The 14,858-nt window shown below is 36.6% G+C and overlaps 1 protein-coding gene across 4 annotated transcripts in view; it reads left to right on the forward strand.

Moving 5' to 3' along the window:
* The window catches only part of LOC137253243 (putative uncharacterized protein DDB_G0286901), a 130,916-nt gene that overhangs the window by 90,038 nt on the left and 26,020 nt on the right, over positions 1–14,858 (forward strand). The window contains exon 1 of one of the 4 annotated variants that reach the window (XM_067789813.1): positions 12,580–12,674. The exons of the other annotated variants lie outside the window; for them this stretch is intronic. The gene's annotated coding sequence lies outside the window, so the exon portion shown is untranslated. Of the gene's footprint in view, positions 1–12,579; positions 12,675–14,858 lie in introns of those variants that run through there. 4 annotated transcript variants of the gene reach the window in all.

The following is a 14,858-nucleotide window of genomic DNA, read 5'->3' on the forward strand; positions in this document are numbered from 1 at the left end:
ACCCAATATCAAAATGCGTGAAAAAGTGCAGTGGCAGGAATTATAACTTTTTTCGAATACTTTTTTCACGCTGTGAACATTGATAAAAGTGTTAGGAAGAATATATTTGCTGCCAATTTTAAGAGGAACCCTGGAATCTAATCTTTCCAGCCATGATCTGGACACATTACTACAGACGCAAAGAGTTTTATATATATCTATTTTATAAATCCAACGGATATTTTCTATTAACAACAGGTGCTGCCGCGGACTTTATGGCCCATCCGAGAAGTCCTTCGACACAAACGAAGGAAATTAAAAGCTTCAATCCGATATAGAGCAGGAAATCAAAATCCATGTACATTTTCTATATCATATCATGCGAATTGATCAAAATGCTCTGGCCACGTAGGCGTTCATATCGGTCTTCCAAATGGAGTCAGTTATCGCTACAAAATTTATAGAGCGCCGTGGACTGCCTGATCGGTCTGGGCAAGAAGGTTAATCGTTCCCGAAATGGTGGGGCTAGGATTTTAATGGTGCTTGTTACCGGGACGTAATGGACCTATATCCGACAAAGGACCATCAACATCGACCTAACATCGTTAATACAGCAACAACAAAAATACAACATCAAACACATTTTTTTTTATGAATATTTTAAGCGGAAAGTACCCTTATTGCTTTATATGTATGTATGAAAACATTTATTTGAAGCAATTTTTAATTCTATAATTTATTTAATAATTTGGGAAAAAAAAATTTTTTTTTTTTTTGAAAAAAAGAAATCTCTTAAAAACTACTCACCCTAATATAGGGAAACTATGGTGACAGCATATTTTTGAGGTGGGCCCTGAATTTACATTTTATTCAAGGTCATTGAAGAATCAAGTATGACCTTGACCGTATCCTAAATTTTATAATGGGGCTGACAATTTTTACTGAACTTAATTTACTAAGAAGCTTAAATTCCGGTTCAGCCTAACAACCAAATACGATTTTTCTTGAGAAAAATTTGACAAACTACTTATTTGTTAACGATCTGAAAATTGTAGTTAAAAATTTTGAGAATTCCGCCACTTAAATAGACTCTAGGAATAATAAAACTCATTACCCAGGCAGCATTTTTTGAAAATTTTGATAAAAAAATATTCAAATATCATACCCCAAGATGATTAAAAACGTTCAAATTTAAAAGCATTTTCTGTTCGAAAATTAACGTATCGTCGGGAGAAAAATGTACCATAAATGTGATTATTCTTGAATAATCATTTATGATTCATATTTCGAAACACTTTTTATTCATCTTTTTATCATACTTGATATTACTGCAAGATTGTACTTTACTTCTTTTGGAATAACATTTGATTACTTTTCACAGTCATTTTTTGATCACATTTAAGAACAAATTTCAATCATATTATATGATAGTTTGGAATCATTTGTGAATAAGATTGTGATTCATTTTTCCATCATATTTAATACATAACTAAATACTATATAAAGATCATATTTCATCAGGGGGTGAAAGCATCTGGAAGCTCGGAAGTAAGCTTTTTGAACCGCAGGTAGTAATTAACTTGACCGTTGTACACACACACGACTACAACATCCAACATCATCTTAGATCATGGTAACGACGTCGCTTTAAAAATCACGATTTTACTATGTCTCACATCATTCTTTAAATATAGCTTGATGTTTTTGACAATCATAGCTCATGGAGGATGTTGAAGCCGGGTCCAGGCGTGTCGATCAAGCTTAACTTACCAGCGGTTAAACAGCTTACAACTTCCGTACATCGGTTGCATCCAGTATGTCTTTTCTGGGAAGCCGCATCTAGAGAAATGCTAGAAGACATCTTAGGTTAGCAGCAGCACTTATATTACTTTTAGTCTTGAATATGTGTTGTATATTTGTAATTTTTTTGGATTTTATGATTGAAAAATTGTGAGCTAATGAAGAAAAATCAAATTTTCAATGAGAAGTATAGTTTTAACAAGTAAAAAATTCATCATTTATTCAAGAAAGGTAGTCTGCAAATATTAAGAAAATTGATTGAAAAATGATTTTAAATTTTTGATCACCGAAGTTAAAGAAATTAAATTCAAAAATGATTCCAAATTGTGATTGAAAAATTGTTCTCAGTTATTGATCATCAAAAGCAAACAAGTTTTATTATTCTCTATGTTCGTTTTTATAAAATCTTAAAATTTATTCATCAAAGTTATTCGAAAATTATTTCAAAAAGTGATCGAAAAATGATTTTCAGTTTTTGATCATTAAAAGTAATCTTATTTTATTATTTAGTTTGTTCAACTGTATGAAAACTCAGTATTTATTCGCAAGGAGTAGTCAAATTGTATTGATATGAAGGAAAGTTCAAACATTTTTCATCTAAATGCTGTGTGGGTAAAAACTCGATACCGCTTTATTTGTATTAAATAATATCAAATATGTATATTTCTATGCTTCTTTGTGAAAGTTTGTATAGTGAAACTTAAATTTGTTGCAAGAAAATTTTCTCACACAAATTTTATACAAAAAAGGAAATTTCCCCTTTTACTACTTGCATCACCCCCACTGTGTTTTATTTCATTTATTGTAATTAATTTTCCGTTTAAATTTCGCACTAACGACATTTTTTTCCAAAGCGGAAGGATATCCCGCATTTTCCTAGAGCGGAAGGATATCCCGCGTTGCGCTTCCTTTTGAAACAAAAAAAGGACGTTCTTGCAGTTCGTTGATAATGCAACATAGTTTGAATACTTTTAAATAATATCTGCAAGACTTGTTCTTTCCTTTGTATCTGCCAGACATTTTTGATAAAATCAGTCTATTTACAATGTTGCCTAATTCTAATTGTCGTGTGTGTCACATTGTTTCGTCATTTTTGTTGTAATGCGATTTACTTGGGGCACATGCATTCAGGGCCGCATTAACAAGTAGGCAGAATAGGCAGTTGCCTGGGGCCCACGAAAAATTTAAAAGACTTCTAAAATTCTCTTACAAACATAAAATTCTAGAGAGTGAAAGAAAAATATAATCAGAACTGAAAATACTTTTTACTCAAATACGACGACCGACGAACTAGCCAGTGTTCCTAAAAAGGACATTTCCGACTCATTTGACAAATTATGTTAGCGTGCAATGAAGTGTATCGAAGTGAAAGGAGAGTATATTGAATAATAAAAAAGAATTATCTCAAAATGTACACTGTTTCTTTTTATTTTGAAAAATTTCGTTTATTTTTGGAACAGGTGTAGAAGACTTAAACTCTATTTGGACTGCTATGCGTTCAGTGAGTAACTCTTTGCAAAGTGAAAAAGCAGATTTGCACGGCTCCTTAGAAGAGAGTTTAGTTTCATTCCGTGGAAAGTTCAATGATTTCGAGGAAAAAACAAAACAATTATTATCTGGTGTAGGTTTTACAGAAATCGTAAAACGTACGCGTCGTAGAAAAAAACAACCTAATGACGGAAATGCTCCAGAAGTAGAATTTTCGTCTCGCGATGAGGTTAGGTTTCCTCGAAATCATCGACAATCTTCAGAGTGAAAGTATATGGAAGTTTCAGAGAGATTTGCATTTCTCATCAACTTTTCTCCAAGTAATAGAGACCTCCACGAAGCTGTAAATAACTTAGTTGTTTTTTATTGTAGGGACTTGGAAGAATTTTTCATTGAAATGAAACAATTCCAAAGTCAAGTGAACTCCAGATACACTGATGCACAAAAAACTCATAATCATTTGCATAAGATTCTAATGGAAGATCAATTAGCCGATGTATTTCCTAATACAGAAATAGCTCTGCGGATTTTTTTAACATTAATGATCACCTTTTCGCAATTAAAAAGAACCAAAACTGCTCAAAAGAGCTACAACGCGACAAGAGCGACTGGAGATGTTAGGTATACTTTGCATTGAGTCAGATTTATTGAACAAAATCGATATTGATCATATAATTGATGAATTTGCCGAAAACAAATGTAGAAAACGACATGTTTAAAATGTAGATAGTAATTTTATTGATATTATTACATAGTGACAATGAAATTTTTATGAAAGATATAAGTTTGAATTTTTTAATCGAAAAAAGAAGGGAATGGACGTGAAAAAGGGCCCCCAAATTGATGGCTGCCTAGGGCCCCGTTGAAGGTTAATCCGGCCCTGTATGCATTAACCTTCTGTTTCTTTTGTTCATTTTTTTTTTTTTCAAACATTAAACGATTATAATATGCGTATTGATAGAGGCTAATTGACACTAAAAGATAAAACAAATCCTATATTCATGCTGCTTGTTGCAGTTTTGTTTGTTGTTGTTGCGGTGTTGTCCTTCCTTTGCCATTCATTAAAAAATCGAACCGGGTACGTTTTGTCTCTTATACAAACAACAGGTTCTTATGCAATGTTGTTGTTGTTTGTTGTTACATTTGTCGTTATCTACAATTAATTTTTAATATTAAAGTAATTTTAGCCAGTAAGGTAATTCGCGTAAATGTATGCAATGTATATTTTTTTATTGAATTATATGAATCAACTCCACTCAATTTAGGGATCTCAGCCGTTTCTTTCACCTTCTGCAGAAAAATATATTGAAAAATGTATGCTTATCTTAGAATAGGCAAAGAAGCCGTTCTGAACTAGACGACGGAGCCTCCACAGCACAGCCTTTAATACCAACTTTCCAACGAAAAGAGCGCATTACTTCGAAGAGAATGCTTTATTGTCAACTTGCCCTAAAATGAACACCCCTCGCATTTGAGGTGAAATCACAGCCCTCGCGAATCTCCCACTAGTGGCTGATACCAAGGACAGGAGTTGGGACCTGCATACAAGTATCTATGGCACAGTATATACAGATTACAACTGGTCGAGTAATATACCACTAATGGATTGGACAGCCATGGTATTTTAGTCGCCTTTTACGACTGGTACACCTACCGTGGGCATAGTCTAAACCTCTCACCCGCAGTGGGAAGTGATAGCATATGTTGGACGTACGTGTTAGAGGAGAAAAGGTAGTGCTGTTTTTGTTGTTGTTGTAGCGATAAGGCCACTCCCCGAAGGCCTTGGGGAGTGTTATCGATGTTGATGGTCCTTTGCCGGATGCAAACCCGGTACGTTCCGGTAACAATCACCTACTACTACTAGCCCGGCCATCTCGGGAACGATTTGGTATGACCACATGAAACATTCTAGGCCATTCCGCCCTCCCACCTCCTACATCCATCAGCAATGCTGGGTCGCCAGATCCTAGGCTGTTAAAAGAACAGGATACGCCACGGATAGGTGAAGTCGACAATTGGGTTGGCGAAGCTATATATCGCGCTGGCGACCCCTTGAGAGGGTTGCGCTACACAACCCCTTTAATAAATTTGGTATTTTAGTCGCCTCTTACGACAGGCATATTCGGGGCGGGTATACTCTAAGCCACCTAACCCGCTGGGGTGAAGAGGTTGTGCTCGTGCCCTGTGCTACCCAAGCTAAAACTCCAGCTGCACAGGTCCAGGTATCTAGAAACATCAAGTCGCATAGATACTACATGGAAAGCTTCTAGTATTTTCCAAGGGGACAGTTTTATTTTTTATTTATGCCCCTATTACCGTTTACAACTTAACTCTGGTTGGGTTGAAATTTCGCAATTTGGTATTACAGATTACAACTCAACCTGTCAAAAAAAATGTCGGTTGAGTTGTCTAGTCTAACAACTTTTTATGGCATTACCGTTTACAACCTTGTGTTGGTGTAGTTGTCAAAGACGTCAAAATCTTACAACTGATTACTAGCAGTTGTCTCATACAATTTTGGTTGTTTTGAAAAAATGCAACGTTTTAGAAGACGGTTCACCACCTAATTTTTAACAAACATTTTCAAAGTTGGTATCAAAAGACGCGTTTCGACCTCCGATTTAAGAATCCGAAAACAAAAATTAAAAATTTAATTTTGGTCATATCATTTCGGTTCAAATTTCATATGGTTGTATTTTGCCAGATTTTTTGTACACACTAATGCAGAAAGGCGTTGGACCCACCCAGGGTTATTTTTTCAAATCGCGGCCAAATGCCGCCAACACAAAAATATCTTCTGTGCAAAAAAACTGTGGATCTGGCCTCATATTTCGGACCCTCACGTGCCATTTTGTGGGTTTTTGTAAATATTTTGCGACAGAAATAAAATTTTTAATTTCCGCTTTTGAATTCTAAAAACGGAGATCGAAACGCATCTTTTGATACCATCTTTGATAAGAGTTAGATGGTGCACGGGCTCATAAAACGTTACAAAAAAAAATTTTAAGCCGGTAGTTAAACCTTTTTTAATCATACAATAATCAACAATTTTGTGCACATTTATAGAAAAAAAACCTTTAAGCGAAGAATAACATTGAATAACTTTTTGACTTTATGGAGCGACATTCCGAAGTTCTACGAAGCTGGCCGCAGTTCGGATGCAGCCAAAATAGGTGAAATTATGCGAACGTGAGTCCCATTGATACTAATCACTACTCCTGGGCATCCTGTTTTAGAGTAAAATACAATTTTTGCTGCTTGGGTTTTAATCCACTTCGCACAAATATGCTCCTCAATAATATTTTAAACCAGTCCAACACCAAAATCATTTCCACAGCATTTTTGATAGCTGCCATCAGCAAGGAATCTGAGTATGGCGCATAATTTTAAAATAGGGGTACAGCCTTCCCTCGAAAGCGTTTGCAGAAATGGTCAATAATTTTGTTTAGTAATGAGCAATATGCTTCATTTCGAATCTGCAAAATAACTTCATTTGAAGCTCACTTGTCGCTTAAACATTTTCTTAGTTGGTGCTAGGTAGCTACAAGGGATTGGAATGATCACGCGAATGTTTTTTTACGTATTCGCGACATGTTAATCAACAACATTTCCGCCATTATAAAATAGATTTCATATCATATAATATCGTGTAATAACAAAATCACTTTTGCAAATAGAGTTGGGTCGTTTCGTTCTGAACTTGTTCAATTGACCGGGTCTCTCAACTGAACAAGTGAACTAGATCTTCGATTTCGGTTCTATTTGTTCTTTTAGTTCATTTGATCTTTTGTTCATTTGTTCTTTTAGTTCGTTTTATCTAATACGAATGTCGATGATGCCACTTACACTAGAGATATGTGTGGTCATCTTTGTGTGTGGCACTGCTACAACAATATATGTATGGACTATTTATGAAAAACATCTTTTGTAGGAAACTAATTATATTTATTAAACTTGAAAAGTTCATATTTACAATTTGTGTCTGTACTCTTTCAATTTCCTGGATCTTCCGAAATTTGTAACTTTTTTTGAAGTTAGTTATACATATATATATTGTAACGAATGTTAGCAGCACTGAGCGATGCTATCGTCTCTAAGCCGATGCTAAGCAGTGACGTGAATGCACATCAATAATTCATTCATTATGTATCTACATAAACGAAACAATAACTGCGTCTACATATATGTACCATGTACGTATACGAGCAGCGGAGAGTCAATGCACAAACACATGTATATATCTGAGATACTCCTATAAGTATGCAATGAGAAAAACTTTAAAATTGTGCAATTGTAGTTACAGCTGAGAAGTTTGAGAGCTGCTGGACTAGTAGATTCTGGAAGCGCCTAGAAGATGCGAAGGTTGAAATCAAAGAGTATAAAAGCCGACAATTGTAGAGGCGCTGGAATTCAGTTTGATTTGAGATTCGATTAAGACGATATCTAGCGAGCAATAGCAGTATTATTTTGAAAGTCAGTTTCACTTAAGCTATCAGCTTGGTTATTAAGCCAGCTAATTGCAAAATATAAGTGTTATTGTGAAGTACTTTAATAAAGGCCATTTTTCCATTATTCAATATTGGAGTTATTTATTCAACAGTTTAGTGATACGAACTTAGCTAAAAGGCAAATAAGAGAATTTGCAAGCAAATTCGTTACAATTGGTGTCAGAAGAGGAATTGTTGAATAAATCCCAGAGGACAACAAGGACATGGCAAAGTTCAGTGAATTGAAGATCCAGCAACTAAAGAAGGAGTTGGAGAGCCATGGATTGAATACAAGCGGCGTTAAACTTGAACTTCAGGCACGGCTACGAGAGGCAATGGAAGCAGAAGCAATTGATGTGGAAGAGTATGACTTTCATCTTGATGGCGAGGAAATAACAAAAATGGAAGAAACACCGCAGACAATGGCGAACACAGACCTGAACATGATATTGGCTGCAATATCGGCACAAATGTCCGAAATGTCATCACAAATATCTACTAACATGTCATCACAATTGGAATCGCAGGACACACGCATTACATCGAAGATTGAAGCACTAGAAACGCGTATGTCAGAAATGTCGACACAGATTACATCCAATATGGCATCCCAACTGGAATCGCAGGAGACACGCATAACATCCAAGATGGAAGAACAAGAGGAGCGCTTATCATTGCAGGTGGCACAAATGTCTTCACAGTTAGAAGCACAGGAAGCAAGGGTAACATCAAAGCTGGAAGCGCAGGATGCAAAAATCGCTCAATTTCAGGCAGAAGTAGATGATTTGAAGGGTTGTATGGAGTAGTTACAATTAAATCGTCCAGCTGTTTCAGCGAGTAATCCAAAGGTAAAAACACCATCCTTTGACGGGTCTGTTCCTTTCCAGGTCTTTAAGCCACAGTTTGAGAAGACCGCAACAGTGAACTACTGGAATGCTGAAGATAAAGTTGCTGCACTCTTCGTAGCATTGAAAGGACCAGCTGCCGAAATCTTACAGACTATTCCAGAGTACGAACGGAACAGCTATGAAGCACTGATGGCCGCTGTTGAGAGACTCATGGACCAGGTGCTGAAAGGAATACATTGGAAAACATGCTTGGTGTACCTGGACGACATCATCGCATTGGGCAAGAATTTTGGTAAACATCTTAAGAACTTGGAGGAAGTTTTCCAGAGAATAGCTGGCGCTGGTCTGAAGTTAAGCCCCAAAAAGTGTACGCTGTTTAAAAAGGAAGTAAATTATTTGAGCCACAAGGTAACGACAGAAGGTGTCTGTACAGCGAATGAAAAGATAGAGGCAGTAAAGGATTGGCCAAGACCACAGAATCTGCATGAATTGAGAAGTTTCCTTGGGCTGTGCACATATTACCGCCGATTTGTACCAAATTTTGCCAGCGTAGCCCATAGTCTCCACGAGCTAACAAGAAAAAATAAAGCTTTTGAATGGAAGAAGGAGCAAGAAGTAGCTTTCCAAACATTAAAAGAGCGGTTGTGCACTGCCCCAATGTTGGGATACCCGATTCCAGGAGCAACGTTTATTCTAGATACAGATGCGAGCGGATATGCTATAGGAGGCGTTTTATCACAATTGGTCGATGGACAAGAGAAGGTAGTTGCATATTACAGCCATTCAATTGGAAAACCAGAGAGGAACTATTGCGTTACACGGAGAGAGCTGTTGGCATTGGTAGAGTGCATTAAACATTTTCACAAATACCTCTACGGCCAGCGATTCCGTGTCAGGACAGATCACGCAGCGTTGAAATGGCTTCTGCAGTTCCGTAATCCAGAAGGACAATTGGCACGGTGGATCGAGCGACTACAAAGCTATGACTTTTCCATTGAGCATCGAAAAGGTAGTACCCATGGAAATGCTGATGCAATGTCACGAAGACCATGTAGTCTGGAATGCAAGCACTGCTCAAAGGCCGAGGCTAAAGAAGACATTATAGATTTCCGGCTAATGACTATAACGTGTACGGATGAATGGGACATGGAACAACTAAGAAAGTGTCAGCTAGAATATACAGATCTGTCACATGTTATGCAAGGGCTCGAACGAAACGAAAGACCAAGCAGAGAGGAGATGTCAGCAGAGAGTCCCATTGCGAAGTCATATTGGGCACAGTGGAACAGTTTAGAATTGATATCCGGTTGCTTGCATCGAGTATGGGAGAGTGAGGATGGTCAATGCAAGAAGAAACTGATAGTTGTTCCCAGGAAGAGGATTCCTGACGTGCTCAGCGAGCTGCACAATGGTCCAAGTGGAGGTCATCTTGGAATCACGAAGACACTCGAGAAAATTAAGCAGAGATTCTATTGGGTTGGTTGCCGTCAGTCGGTCACCGAGTGGATTTCCAAGTGCGAGGTATGCAACAGAGCGAAAGGGCCCAAAACCCGAAGTCATGGCCAGATGAAGCAGTATATTTCAGGTGCACCATTTGAAAGGATCGCCATGGATGTCGCAGGTCCATTTCGTACTAGCAACCGCAGAAACAAATACGTACTGGTGGTTATGGATTATTTCAGGAAATGGCCAGATGTATACCCAATCCCAAATCAAGAAGCAGAAACAGTAGCAGAAGTGGTTAAGAACGAATTGGTTGCAAGGTATGGTGTACCAATGGAGTTACATTCTGACCAAGGCAGGAATTTCGAATCAGCTGTGTTCCAGGAAATGTGTAAATCATTGGGCATTCGAAAAACACGAACAACTGCATTGCATCCTCAATCCGATGGTATGGGAGAACGGTTCAATAGAACATTGGAGGAGCACTTAAGGAAAGTAGTAGACAAATACCATAAAGAGTGTGATACCCGCATACCATTATTCTTGATGGCTTACCGATCAGCAGTGCATGAGACAACGGGCCAAACCCCTTCAAAAGTAATTTTTGGCAATGACCTTAGACTGCCAGCTGATTTGAAGTTTGGGATAGATGCCAATGCGGAGAGAAATGGCAAGAAATCCACTAGTGATTTGGAAGTAGAGCTAAGAGAAATACATGATCTGACAAGGCAACGAACAAAGATTATGAGTGACAAGATGAAAGCCAGATACGATAAAGCAATTAATTCAGAAGGTTTTCAGGAAGGAGATTTGGTGCTGTTATACAACCCACAACGTAAAAAAGGTTTGTCCCCGAAATTGCAGTGTAATTGGGAAGGCCCATACAAAGTTGTAAAACGGATCAACGATGTAGTGTACCGCATACAAGCCATCCGTAAACCACGAACCAAAATGAAAGTGGTCCATTTGGAAAGGCTAGCAGCGTTTAGATCGAGAGATTTGTCTGATCGGGACGATCAGACTTAGGTGGAGGGCAGTGTTACGAATGTTAGCAGCACTGAGCGATGCTATCGTCTCTAAGCCGATGCTAAGCAGTGACGTGAATGCACATCAATAATTCAATTATTATGTATCTACATAAACGAAACAATAACTGCGTCTACATATTTGTACCACGTACGTATACGAGCAGCGAAGAGTCAATGCACAAACACATGTATATATCTGAGATACTACTATAAGTATGCAATGAGAAAAACTATAAAATTGTGTAATTGTAGTTACAGCTGAGAAGTTTGAGAGCTGCTGGACTAGTAGATTCTGGAAGCGCCTAGAAGATGCGAAGGTTGAAATCAAAGAGCATAAAAGGCGACAATTGTAGAGGCGCTGGAATTCAGTTAGATTTGAGTTTCGATTAAGACGATATCTAGCGAGCAATAGCAGTATTATTTTGAAAGTCAGTTTCACTTAAGCTATCAGTTTGGTTATTAAGCCAGCTAATTGCAAAATATAAGTGTTATTGTGAAGTACTTTAATAAAGGCCATTTTTCCATTATTCAATATTGGAGTTATTTATTCAACAGTCTAGTGATACGAACTTAGCAAAAAGGCAAATAAGAGAATTTGCAAGCAAATTTGTTACAATATTAACTTATTTATTCATAACACATTTAAATATACCTACACAAAGCATTGCTGCATACACACCCCCACCTATACTAGTTGCCTTTTTCGCTGGTGCGAGAAGCAGTGAACAAATTTGCTTGAAAAAAAAAAGAACAGATGAACAAAAAGAATAACTGGTTCGTTCATCAGAAAAAGAACGAAAGATTCGAATCTCTGAAATGAACGAAAAAGCGCAACTCTATTTTCAAATGCTTAAATTTTCGCCACAAATTGATCAGCTGTTTATTTAGCTGTCAAATCATCACTTTCTTAGGTTGGCAGCAACAATTCAACTTCAACTGAAATAAGTTGTAATTCGTAATACCAAACAGGAGTTGAGTTGTCTGAAAGTTGAGTTGTTTTAATTACAACCAACTAAGTTGAGTTGTATACCGTAATAGGGGCATTAAACAATGATTAGGTGTTCAGTGGAGGGAGGAAAAGTAAACTTAGCTGCCTAAATGTATGCAATCGTTTTCATCTACACCTAAAAACCATTCATTGATTTTAATTCGGTACGTCTTGCGATTCACCATTCACCATTCACATGCAATGCTTTTTACCAGAAGGTGGCGCGACTGCTTCCTTTCCGTTTCCTGTAACTAACATTCCATTCTTCCGGTAAATGAGTGTAGTAAAGAGACTGAAGTTCAAATAATAATACAATTTGTGCTATTAAAATAAATGTAAAACATAGCACGCCGATTTCAAATGAGAAGTAAGGAGAATTTAAAATGTATTCACTTTTCGTTGTTTATGATTTTGATTTATATATTTATATATAATTAATTTCCTTAATGCAACCCTGTGTTAGCCACCCTCTTTGTGTTGACAATTCGCCACCAACTGGAGCCGAATCAATTCAGTCAAATTTCAAAAGTCGTCGCGAGTGGTTGGTTTTCTCAGCAGTAAACTTGTTTTGAAATACCTGGTGTTTAGAAATAAGAAAGAAAACGTTGAAAAGGTAAGCGAAACGTGTGTGAAAAAACCGTGGAGGGGAGTCTTCCGCGTCTATAAGCGCATGCATTTGCCGGCCGCCTCACGTAACCGTTTTTTTTTTTTGTGTACGACTTCTCGTTTGTTTTGTGCGTTTGTGAATATGGTTGTGTATGAATGTATGTGCATGTGTTCTGTGTACTAAGCATACGATTGCATAAAGGAGACGGCAAAAAGTAAATAAATGTTGGTTATCTTTTGTTCCCGTTCCAACTGGTATTGAGCGTTGTCGGGTTTGTCTTATTGATTTTATTAATTTTTAACGACTGCCGCCAACTTATGAAACCATTTAATAATATAATTTAAGAAAGTTTCTGCCAGTGCTGGACTGGCTGGACGTATAGACAATCCAGTTGAGTGTATCTATGGATGTGTAAGTAGGTACCCTTCTCATTGATTGTGGAAGGAGCGAGGGTTGAAAATAAAGGCGGTTAAGTATGGAACAGTGATGCCAGAGGTAGGGAAAACTAAAATAATTAACGGATTGGGGGTTTAAAACGACATCCTTTCGATTTGTTTGATATATCATAAAGCCTTCCGCGATTTACAACCAGATTGACTGAATTTCTGTATGTGTGCGTGTCGGGTATTTGACGTTTGCCCCGCGACTATCAAAAAAAGCCATCAATCAACATTTGCATCATAGATTAGATTGATACGAATCTTTTGTTTACGCTCTCTTATTTTCGCTCTCACGAGGGATTTATCTTCTAGTTGATGCTGGCAACAATCACAGATAAATCCCTCGCGCCAGCTGAAGCGGGTGCCAGAACAAAAAATGTGCCAGCCAAAACGAAAAACGTGCCAAAAATTTTGGTAAACTTTAGTTTGACCTACAACTGTAGAATAGCGTTCAAAAATTATGGGAAAAAGGATAAAAATACTTGTTTTAATGTAAATATTATTATTTCGAAGGCGGAGGGTAAATATTATTTCCCGATCAAAAGTTATCGCTAAAACAGGTTTTGTAAATATGAAGTCCCGATACAACCAGTCCATTTTGATCACAGAACCTGGAAAGTCAGACATGTAGGATAGGTCCTACCATTGAGTGATGTTAACTATTATATCATAGGTCGGATTTACTGAAATTTCAAAAGAATATATGGTTTTCACTGTGAGTTAAATGCGCTACAATATTTGACTAATTACTTTAATCAAAATGTAAATTTTACTTAGATTTGTTTATATTTGACTCCAACAAGTAGTATTATTGTAAAATGAGTTTAAAGAAATGAATATTTTACGACTATCATTTTTTTAAATGATTGAAACTATAATCGCCAAAATGTATGTCAAAAATCCCCATATTCAGATATATTAATTTTTGTTTGGAGTGGCATCACTGACAAATGTTATAAAAAATGTGCATTTTGACAGCGCTCTCTCGAAACAAAGAGTTGCAAATCCATTCATCTATGATTTGCATTGAGAAACCGTAGCGTTCGGACTAGTGATGGACGATATGGCGATTTTGAGCTATCAGTGAAAATAGATATGGCTATTTTTGAATATCGGCTATTTTTTATAGCTATAGCGATCGTTTTATTTCAACAAGCGATTCCATACAGAAGAGCGATTTTGAGCTATCAGTGAATATAGGTATGGCTATTTTTTAACGCTATGGTTATTTTTTACAGCTATGGCGATCGCTTTAATTTATCTTTAGTAAGCGAATCTGCAATTATTTGTATACTTGTATATAAAAAATGAATGTTTAAGGCATTTTACCAGAGTAGATTGAATGTTATACATTAATTTATACTAAATTAAATTTTATTAGAATATATGAACCAAAATTGGAATAAAAAGAAAAAAGTATGTACCTTTAATTGTAAACTAATGTAATGTGAAATTCTAATTTTCTGAGATGTTATGATATATATTATTAACTGGCTGACGACAATATGTTCAGACTCGTATTACACTCAATGAGATGAAACTAGCTGAAATAAATGTATATGCATCTTTGTTTTATAAATTTTGTTAATTGAAAATGCTTTGATTTTTAAATGTAAGATGAATCAACCCGAAATAAATCTGTATATGTAACACCATAAAAACATGATTTATTTACTATATTATACTACACCGATGTATTCAGAAATACTCCGTATGAATTTATTCTGAAAGTTGTATTTGGCTGCATAAA

Source organism: Eurosta solidaginis, chromosome 5 (genome assembly GCF_040869045.1).
Source record: "Eurosta solidaginis isolate ZX-2024a chromosome 5, ASM4086904v1, whole genome shotgun sequence".
Classification (NCBI taxonomy): Eukaryota; Metazoa; Arthropoda; class Insecta; order Diptera; family Tephritidae; genus Eurosta; species Eurosta solidaginis.